Raw genomic sequence first — 11,006 nt, forward strand, 5'->3', positions numbered from 1 at the left:
CCTTTGCACCTAGCATATTTGCTTTTGAAAGAAGGTCCCAAATGTATTTGTGTTGGGATAGGAAGAGACCTGATGGTGTTGGGATGACTTCCATGCCCAAGAAGAAGTGAAGCTGACCCATGTATTTTAACGAGAATTGAATGCCAAGTTGTTTAATGATATGAGATAAAAAATTCGGATTGCTGCTAGTGATGACCAAATCATCCACATATACCAATAAATAGCACATAACAAAGTTTTTTTGGTATATAAACAAGGATGAGTCTACTTTTGAATTCTAAAACCTGAGACTTAGGATTGTCATTTTCAATGCCGAGTACCAGGCTCTTAGAGACTATTTTAGGCTATAAATTGCCTTATTTAACCTACAAATATAATTAGGTGTCGAGGAATCTTTGAATCCCGGGGGTTGGGCCATATAAATAGTTTTAGTCAACTGGCCATGCAAAAAAGCATTGTTGACATCAAGTTGTCTCAAGGGTCATCCCTGCATCACAGTAACTGTTAGAACAGTTCGAATTATAGCAGACTTCACAATGAGGCTAAAGGTTTCTTTGTAATCCAACACAGGACATTGATTGTAGCCTTTTGCGACAAGGCCGTGCTTTAAACAATCTATAGACCCATCAGATTTTCACTTGACTCGGAATACGCATTTGCACCCCACAGGTTGATAGTTAGTTGGGGGAGGGACCAGTTCCTATCTGCCATGTCGCATAAGGGCAGTGAGTTCTTCTGACATGTCTATTCTCCGGTGTGGTTCATGAAGAGCTTGTCCCACACAAGTTGGTTCAATGGTGCTAGGAATGGGATGTTTGGTTGTGGAATTTAGTTGTTTGGGTTTATGGATGTTATTCATTGACCGAGTGGTCATGGAGTGCGTTTGTGTAGGCTGTTGTGCAGGTGAGTCACAGGGAGCAGGTGTGTTGCCAAGGTTCAATTCTTTGTTGTGCATGAGTGAAATTTCATGCTAATTTGATGATGATGGCTCAATATCTTGTGATGCAAGAGGATTAGGGCATGAGGGAATGAAGTTTAAATTTTAGGGATTAAGAGAAGAGGTGGGAGAGGCGTTACCTGGAGGTGATGCAAAGATGTTCACTCCTATTGTAGTCACCGATGGAGGCTGTGGAATGAACGGAGGCACGCTATGAATGGGTGAATCACTTGGTGAGGACGACGAAGATGCTGGATTTTTAGAGAGACCATTTCGGTTTTCATCAAATAGAACATGCCTGAAGTGATACACTTTTTTGGTTGATGGATCAATGCACTTGTAGACATTTTGGTTCAAAGAATATCCCATGAAGAGACAGGGAACTGCTTTGGGCTGCACTTTGTTTGTGTTATACGGCTGAGGGAGTGGAAAGCATAATCAACAAAATTTTTTTAGCTTCAAATAATTTGGTGGTTGTTTAAATAATGCTTCAAATGGATATTTTTTGAAGCAGAGGGGTTGGTTGACAGTTAATAAGATATGCCTCAGTGGAAAAAGCATGGGGTCAATATGTCAAGGGTAGGGATGTAATAGAGTGAGGCTCGTTTCCACTAAGTGACGGTGACGACACTCAAAAACACCATTTTGTTGCGGTGTATGAGGAGCGGTTGTGAAGTGGCTTGACCATGAATTGAGAAATATTTTTTAAAAGCCTTAAATTCACCACCGTTATCTAAATAAATGGTTTTGATTTTGGATTGAAATCTGGTTTCAACTAGATGTTTAAATTGGGGGAATATTGTGCTAACACTAGATTTTGTTTCCATAGGATAAAACCAAATATATTTTGTGAAATGATTAATAAAAATGAGATAATAATGTGATCCATGAATGCCACTAGAATTGGAGTGTCCCCAAACATCAGTATAAATTAAGTCAAGAGGGGCATGATTTTGAAGACTATTTTTTCAAAATGGGAGTTTGTGAGCTTTATTAATAGAACAAGAAGTACAAAGGTGTAGAGACCAGAAAAAATAGAAATAATAAGAAAAACAAAGAGAAAGAGGAAAATGGTTTGGTGAGGGCCAAATCGCCGTCAATTTTGGGAGAGCTCAAGAAAACCGTCGACAGTTATATTTTTACCGTGGTCAGGTTAAGGGTAAACAGTGCAAGCTAGTTTGGTTAAAGACCAAACCGTTGATGATTTTCCATGAACCTAAGAAAATCGCCGACAATTTTTCTTTAGGACAGAACTGTACATAAGGCCTGCATGTAAATTTTCTTTGTAAATTTCTAAAGGCTCTCTCTCTCCTCTCTCAGTTGGGAATTCTCTCTCTCTCTCTCTCTCTCTCTCTCTCTCTCTCTCCTCATTTTCTCACTCTAAACACACCCCATCGATGATTCGACTCTGTATTTAATACCTAGTGGCGATTCTCGTCATTTTGATCAGAGAAAAATTATGTTTTGAGGATCCCAAACACCACTCCAAAACTAGGGTAAGGGTGATGTTTTTAAGTTTAATGAGTTATTTGAGTTAAGAGGACTTAGTAATATTCGGTTGTTATGCATTCTCGAGTCAAACTGATAAAATTATAAATTTTGGAATGCAGGGTTTTGTGCGAGCACCGCAGGCACGAGCTTAGAATCCCTGCGTGCGTTTCCTCAGGAAATTAGGTAAGGGAAATATGTTATGCCAGTTATTTTAGAAAAATTTACCAGTTAAATATAATATATATATTTATTTATTTATGTGCCTTCAGAATATGATTTTTGGATAATTTAAAAGTATGACATTGTGGGTATAAAATTATGTATTTTTCAGAAAAATTCAAAAATATGGATTTCAAGAAAGATTCTACAGATTATATATATTTCTTATACAGCGAAAAAATACAGACTATAGTATATCAGTTTTATTTAATTATGTGACATGAGAAATATCAGTTTAGTACAAAATTTTACACAACTTTTATAGTACCATGATTATATAGTTTTTATAGAACCATGATTATACAGTTTTTACAGAACCATGATTACTCAGATATTACAAAACAATGAAATATAGATACTATAGAATCATGATATTACAGGTATTATAGAATCATGATATTTCAGCTTATACAAAATCATGGTTATTTCAATTTATACAGAATCATGGTAAAACAATAATATACAAACATAGTATTATATAGTATCATATCCCTGCTGGACCAAAATAGATTACAGAGCACGGTACAGTAACTAATACAATATAGATAGTACAACCACACATCTCAAATAGAGTGTGGAATGACAGTCAATTGTGCCTCAGAGGAGAGATGAAGAGCTCCCTAGCAGTTAGAACCACGTTGAGCAGGTCAATCGTACTACAGAGGTTTACAGATGTTTATAGTTTGACTTAGCCTGGTAGGCTAGCCAGAGTTAAAGCCCACGAGCCACACAACCCGAATCATGCGAGGTTAATTCATGATACACAGTTATCCGTCCAAAGAAATTTTTACAGTTGCATATGTATGTAGATTTACAGAAAACATAAACTATAAATATTATAACTAAATGTATGATTAAATAGAAAATCCAGGAACACTTGTATTTTAAGTGACATAGGTGTGAGTTATTGTTCATCAATTATTATTTATTTTATTTCGTGCTTGAATATTCATATATCTAAATATTTTCATGGATTCAATCATACTTTTTCCATAGAATTGTAAGGATCCATGAATATGTTCAAGACAAACTATTAATTTGGTTACATTACTCCTTTGCTGCGATATTGCCTCCGGATATATTGTCGTCGTTAGATTTTGTTAACAAATTTTATAGCTTTTGAGTTTTTGATGAGATGAATAATATTTAAAAAGTTTATTTTAAATTTATCAAATATTTATAATTCTATATCTTCCGATTGGGGATTTGGGATGTAAAATCTCCAGTTGAGAAAACCAATTGATTAAAAATAGATTGATTATCTGATTTGTGAAAGGAATTCCTAATGCCTCAGTTCTTGCAAACTTAATTTTTCATCCATAAAAAAAATCTTAGTTTTAAATCTTTCTAAAAAGAAGTCATTTGTCTTTTTCTTTAAAAATATGTTGACCTTATTGGTTATACCCGATTTTGATAATGACAAATACTCTTGGTATTTGATGACTTTCAAGTTTGTATGCAAGTATATAATTAGCAGATCAACTAATGGCACATGAATACTCAAAGTCTAAAGACCCTGAAGACTTCTTTTGTTTTAATTAATATTTTCTCTATTCGGGTTTGTAATAGTAAATATAGGAAAAGGTTTGTAATATTAATGCATGTCATACACGTAGGATTATAAGCTCAAGACTGTATATTGGCCTTAGGGATCACCCTTCGGTCGATCGACGCCGAATTTTTTCGGTGTCCTCACAGACCTTAGAAAGACCTTAGGTCCCTATACAAATGCACAACATAGTCTCTATAATGACTTATAATATCTAGGGAATTAGTTGAAGTTAAAATTGGACTTAATAGACAAAACTGTGAGAGGTCGGGCGACCGAACCCTAGGAGTTCAAAACTCCTCGGGCACCCAAACTGCTAGAAAGTCAGTAGTTTGGCATGGGGCGACTGAATCAGAAGTGAACCTATCGACCACGGGTGACCAAACAAGTGCTAGAGCACTTTTCACCAACCCGGGCACCTGAACCTTCACGTTCAAAAAGCTCTCGAGCGACCGAACTTAGCACCGCGCACCCTAACTGTGCGCCAAATGTTTCTAACTTTTGTTCAGTCTACCGAACCTGACTTTGGGCACATGAACCTTTAAAAGATGATTTTCTAACTGAGTCTATTCAAGCACCTGAACCTCAGACCGGGCACCCAAATCTCTCAAGTTAAATTAATTTTTATCGGGTTTAAAATTAAGTAAATAGGATTAATTTTCTTAATGACTTTTAAAAAAAATTAAATAATACCCTTGGTGTCCCCAACGGTCATAATTTTGCATATGCCTATATATATCTGTTTATTTGCAAAATTAAGGCAAGATTAGCAAATAGAATTAAGCCAAAGTTCTCTAAAAAATTCCAAATCCTATTTTCTCCTACTAAGTCCATAACACTCAAATACTTTCATTCCTTTAAGAAATCATACTTTGTGAATATTTATTAATCATTTTTAAATTGCTAAGAAACCCTCACTTGCTTTGCTTGTGATTTTATTGGAGGGTTGAGCAAAGGATATTTTTCTTGATTTTATTAATATATCTTTGGTTGGGAAAAATCCTAAAGCTAAGTGAGTCTTTGCATTTAGGTTGCAAGATTCATTAAGCTTATAGTGTGCAAAAATATTTTTACAAAACTATAATATTTTCAAACTAGTCTTGTGCCTATTTCATTGAAGGAAAATATTTTGAGTTAGTTTGAATATTTGATTAGTATCTTTGAAACCCTGATTTGTTATTGAGATTTGATTTAACTTGTTTCAAAGATTAGCTTGTTAGAACACTCTACGCATATTTGAGATTATACATCTTATTGAGTGTTAATTGCACACGTAGAACACCGAGCTTATAGTTCATACATCATTGAGGTGCATTGATTATACTGTGCATATTGTAGTACATATCTGCTTAGTGTGAGAAGCATATTTTCGTGTATGCAAAAATTGTATTTCACATTTGTTGTATTCCAGACGTGGGCTTGAAGAAGGAGACTAGCCCTGTGAAATAGTCTCGGATTGGCTTAGACCCGGTTAGAAAAGTTAGGTGCACTATCCTGGTAAGGTGTAGGTTGAGGTTAGCCTCGTTAATTAACCTGGTTGTAACCGGTGCCGCTCCACCCGTTAAGTGAGCATTAATAGAATCCTCAGGCTTGCGAGCTAGAGGTGAAGACGTAGGCAGTATTGGCCGAACCCTGATAACATATCGTGCGTGTTCTTTATATTTCCGCAAATTAATTTTCTGTAATTTTATTTTTACTACATGTATGTTGTATACTTGATTCATTATATGTAGCACATGTGTTGATTGAGTTTATAATTAAATAGAAAGACCCTAAATTTTTGTAATGCTGCTGCTAGATTGGTTGACCTAGGGACAAATTTTTTTTAACACCCAATTCACCCCCCCACTTTTGTGAATAAACCAAAGCTAACAAAATCATTACTATTTTTTTTTTATTTGCCCATTTGTGTTCCTTTTTTTATCTCCCTATGGAATTGACACCCCAAAGTTGTGCTATAACTACCGCATTATTCTTTGAGCGTAATCATTGCTCTCCCAGAGTTACATTGTCGGCTCTGATACCACTTGTTGGGGATCTAAAAGCAACAATCACACCACAAGAAAAAATAAACAAACAAAAGAATGCCAAGATTTAATGTGGTTTGGTCCAAACTTACCTACGTCCATGGAGCACACCGACCTTCACTAAAATTAAGAAGAAAAAAATACAGGAGGAGGAGAAGGCAACTACACTCCACTCAACTCAACTCACACACCTCTCTCACCTTCAACTCAATTACTCTCACATTCACTCACATAATTTCACACACACACACACACATCTCCATTTATATATATGGATGGGGATGGACATAAATGAAAGATAGTAATGAAGTTTAATTGGGTGATTAAATGAGACAAGCTGGGATTAGCACCGACACTCCAGCGCATCAAAGCTAGCTCTCCATAGCTCATCAAGGTTATCTATCTCTACTACTCATCAGGGGCTCATCAAGGCTTATCAAGGCTCCATTTCCATTTCAGCTCAACAAATATTCACCCTATTAATATTACCTATTGAAAATGTTGAATTGATTCTAGAAACTAATGTTAACAAGGAATATTAGGAAGTAGTAATAAAAATTATACATATATATATATATATATATATTGTAGCGACCCGAATAATAGTAGTATTTAAATAATCAAGAGGAAAGAAAATGGAAACAGTAACAGAAGGAAGCAGTCGACTTCATCAACAACATTTCATTTTGGAGGTAAAATTTCAAAGAAATTTCCCAAGCCTCGTCGACGAACACAGGGGTTTCGTCGATAATGGTACTTCAGGATATCGTCGACGAGGTCTCGTCTTGTCGACGAGAAGATAACGAGAAGGATTTTTGAGAAGTCTGAAATTCGTCGACGAAGGTGCAGGTTCATCGACGAACTTTCTACAGGACTCGTCGATGAATCCCGCAGTATAAATAGTGCAAAACTTCGGATTAATTTAGAAATGCAACGCCGCTCTCTCTCCTCTCTCTCTCAAATGGTCCCTCTTCTATCGCTCTTCGATTTCGGTCCTATCAGTCGCCGGATTGACGATCTGAGGCCACCACGACGCTCCTGGTGGAGGTCTTTTCAAGTCTGTCGGAGCGAATTGTTGGTGGAACGAAGTCGAAATTCATCCCAAATCTAGGGTAAGGTCTTTTATTTGGAATTTGGGTTTCTAGAAGTTGTAAGAAATGTAATAGATGTAAAAATAGTAATGTTTTGGTCTGGGATTTATGGTTTTCAGGGTGTTGAGTGGAGAACCCTGTGGGTGTAGAACCTGTTACAGTAAGGGGATTTTAGCAGAAATCAGGTAAGAGAAATATGCTATGCTAGGTTATTTGAGTATGATTTCAGTATAAAATTATAAATGTTCCACCATAGTATTATTCACAATAGAGATTTACATAGTTTATCAAGTATGTTAAATATGTTTTAGAATTACTGTGTGGCTTGAGAATATAGATATAGTACAAAAACATGTTTTACAATATTTTTCAGAGTTATGTTTTACAGATTATATAGACTGAATATATTTTATAGTAATTACAGAATATCATGATTATATAGTTGATACAGACATAGTTTACAATACCATGACATACAGTTTTACAGTTTATTACAGAAAATACAGTTGATACATATTCGGTTCATCACAACGTCATGGTTTATACAATTATTATAGAATCATGGTAAAACAAATAGTTGTATATATAGATGTATTATATAGTATCAGACCCTATTGGACCATACAGTTTACAGAGCATGGTACCGTAGCTATATACAGTTTATAGAGTGCAACCACCTATTCAGATAATACGTGATAAAAAGGTCGATCGCATAGAGCCCACGAGTGGACAGACTTCCCATCAGATATGGGTAGAGGAGGGCTGATCAGACCTATGGAATATAGTGATTTATTCCTGGTTGGCCAACCAAGGTAGATCCAGCCTATGGGCAGCACAACCCTATCATAAGGGGTTAAATCATGATACATAGTTATCCACAGGGAAGTTTTCAGTTATTACTGTTAGACCAAATAGTTAAAGGTCTTTCATTCCTACTATGTTTTGATGTTATCAACCCATTAGCTGCTCTCAAGGTCACTAACGTTTCTCTAAGATATGTTTCAGGTATACAAAATGGGCCAACAAGCTGTCAAAACTACTCATGTCATGACCAGAGGCACAAGTCTCTCAAAGCATTCATGAACAATACGACAAGTGTACAAAAGTCATCTGAAAAATGAGTGTGTAAAATAAGAGAGATATGGTCTTGTAAATATCTGGTACATAAAGTGAAACTCAATACAAAGAGCAAGAAAGGGGCATATCACACACGCACAACAAAATACTAGTAAAGTCATTTTTTAAGTATATAAAGAAACCCCCAAAATGGACAAGAACCTTCTTAGAAACTTAAAAGGTCAAAAATTTAAGGAGGAGGATCTCGTCGACGAACACAGGGCTTCGTCGACGAGTTTAGTGCAAACTTCGTCGACGAACACAGGGTTCTCGTCGACGAAAAGATATCGAGGGACATCTGAATTCAGAACCACAACTCGTCGACGAACACAGGGCATTGTCGACGAATTTCATAAAGGACTCGTCGACGAACACAGGGTCTCGTCGATGAAAATATACCGAGGGGCATCTGAATTCAAAACCAGCAACTCGTCGACAAACACAGGGCTTCGTCGACGAACGTCGGGCAGAAGCGAACATTAAATGTTGCGAATGGCTATTTTTGAATCTTGTCTTACATTCATAAATGCCCAACGGCTCTCCAGCGTTGCCCTCGTCCATTCAATGTATAAATAGGAGTAAATGGCATTTTACTAAAGATCTAGAGAAATCATTTTGAAACAAGAACATTCATTAGTGTTGTCATCTCTAAGGTTTACTCAAAAACTCACTTCCCCTCTTCTTGCTACTCTTAGTATTGCATTCACTCTATTGACAGAGGATTGACAGAGGATATTAAGTAAGGAGTTTATTGGTTTAACTACCTCGAGGGAGTATTCAAGCTTACACTTAATCTCCATCTACGTTTTTGTAAACAAGGCTCTTTGTGGGCTGGTTTTTTTGGTGTCTCTAAGTGAGCACCTTGTTGAAGCTCTTTGTGAGCTGGTGTGTATTGGCTTCTCTGCCCGAAAGAGGATTTTAGTGGATTTTGGGAATCCTTGAGTTGGTCTCAAGGCGTGGACGTAGGCGGGGTGCCGAACCACGTAAATATCAATGTGTTAAGCTTTTCTTCTCTCTTATCTCATTTATATTGTTATTGTGATTTGCTACATTTCCTTTTACACAACAATTTTATGCACTTGCTCTTGGTAAGATTTTTGTGTTTGTAGAAAGTAATCTCATCACCGAAGAAAGTCTATTCACCCCCCCTCTAGACATACTACCAAGTCAACAATTACTATGTTTATACAAATTTACAAAGACAGATAATATATATATTTATTAGAAGTATTTTGAGTAGAAGCCTAAAGTATAGAAATGTTAAGCAACAGATAAAAGATGATGGTTTATATTACTAGTATTATATTTACATATTCATTGATACATGATTATATAGTAATTGATTTTCATAGTATTGTAACTCATTTGACACACACTAACAATAGCATATTTCGTCTTACTGAACGTTGGGTCATTCCAATTAATTTAACATTTTTCAGGTGATCCAGGTAGGCGAGCAAATCAGACTTGCAGGTAGAGGGGCTTCAGTACTGCCCTGTTAGTAGAAAGTGAGTATTTGTTTTGGAGTATTTCTATATAGCCCTAGCCAGTTTAGGGTATTTTGGGGAACAATCGTGCTTGTATATATTGGGAAACATCTTAGTGCTCTGGTATTGTATATAATTTATATATAGTTATGTTTATTTGATTTCCGCTTCTCGCTGCTTAGCTTGATGGTTGGGTTTAATACAATTTGGTATCAGAGTATGTTAAATGTTATAGTATAAAAAAAAAAAAAAAACCCAAGTTAAATAGCAGGACATTACATACATATTCCAAATACTATCATAGAAGCTTTAATAAAGCTTAATCTAATTATCTTGAGTAGAAATAAGAAAAGAAATTTTAGTTGTAATTAATAGAACTAAAAAATTCTTGATATTTTTTAGCCACAAGATCTTTCATTATAAAAATGAAAATGATTGTAAAGGTATGTTGAAATTTGTTAAAAATAATTTATCTAACAAGCTCTTGGTGTTGGTAATTGAGATTTAACCAATTTATTTTTGCTACAGAACGTATACAACGGCCGAAAAATCCTCTAGCCAGTAGACTAACACGAGAACTAATAAATGGACAAAAATATGGTATCCCTTCTACAAGAGATGGACACACTTCTTGCAAAGGTGAATGACATACTATCATGGATAACTCGAGTAGCTCAAAAGGATTTAACAATGGCAATCAAGAGCCATTCGAGAAATGGTCTAGTCTAAGTGACTAATCAAAGGGCTAAAGTTTTAAATAACTTTGAAACACTAACAATGTTTTTTTATTATACATTTGAAGTCTAGGGATATTTTTTTTATTTTAAAATTGTATGTATATATGTTCAACAATTGGTATAGTAACATGATGAATCATATTGGAGGGTGGGAAATTTTCACTCCCCTTCAAAAAGGAAAAATCAAACAAATAGCACATTGGTTCATAGGAGTGGAAAGTTTTATCCTAGATCGAGACCAATTTTGGAATGATGATTTTCAATTTAATATATGGAATTTGAGAATAATTGAGTTTGACCATGTTACCCCTTGTTCTCATAATTATAAATATATGTTCAAAAAGCCTACGAA

The sequence above is a fragment of the Malania oleifera genome, chromosome 6 (assembly GCF_029873635.1).
Source record: "Malania oleifera isolate guangnan ecotype guangnan chromosome 6, ASM2987363v1, whole genome shotgun sequence".
In the NCBI taxonomy this organism is placed as follows: domain Eukaryota; kingdom Viridiplantae; phylum Streptophyta; class Magnoliopsida; order Santalales; family Ximeniaceae; genus Malania; species Malania oleifera.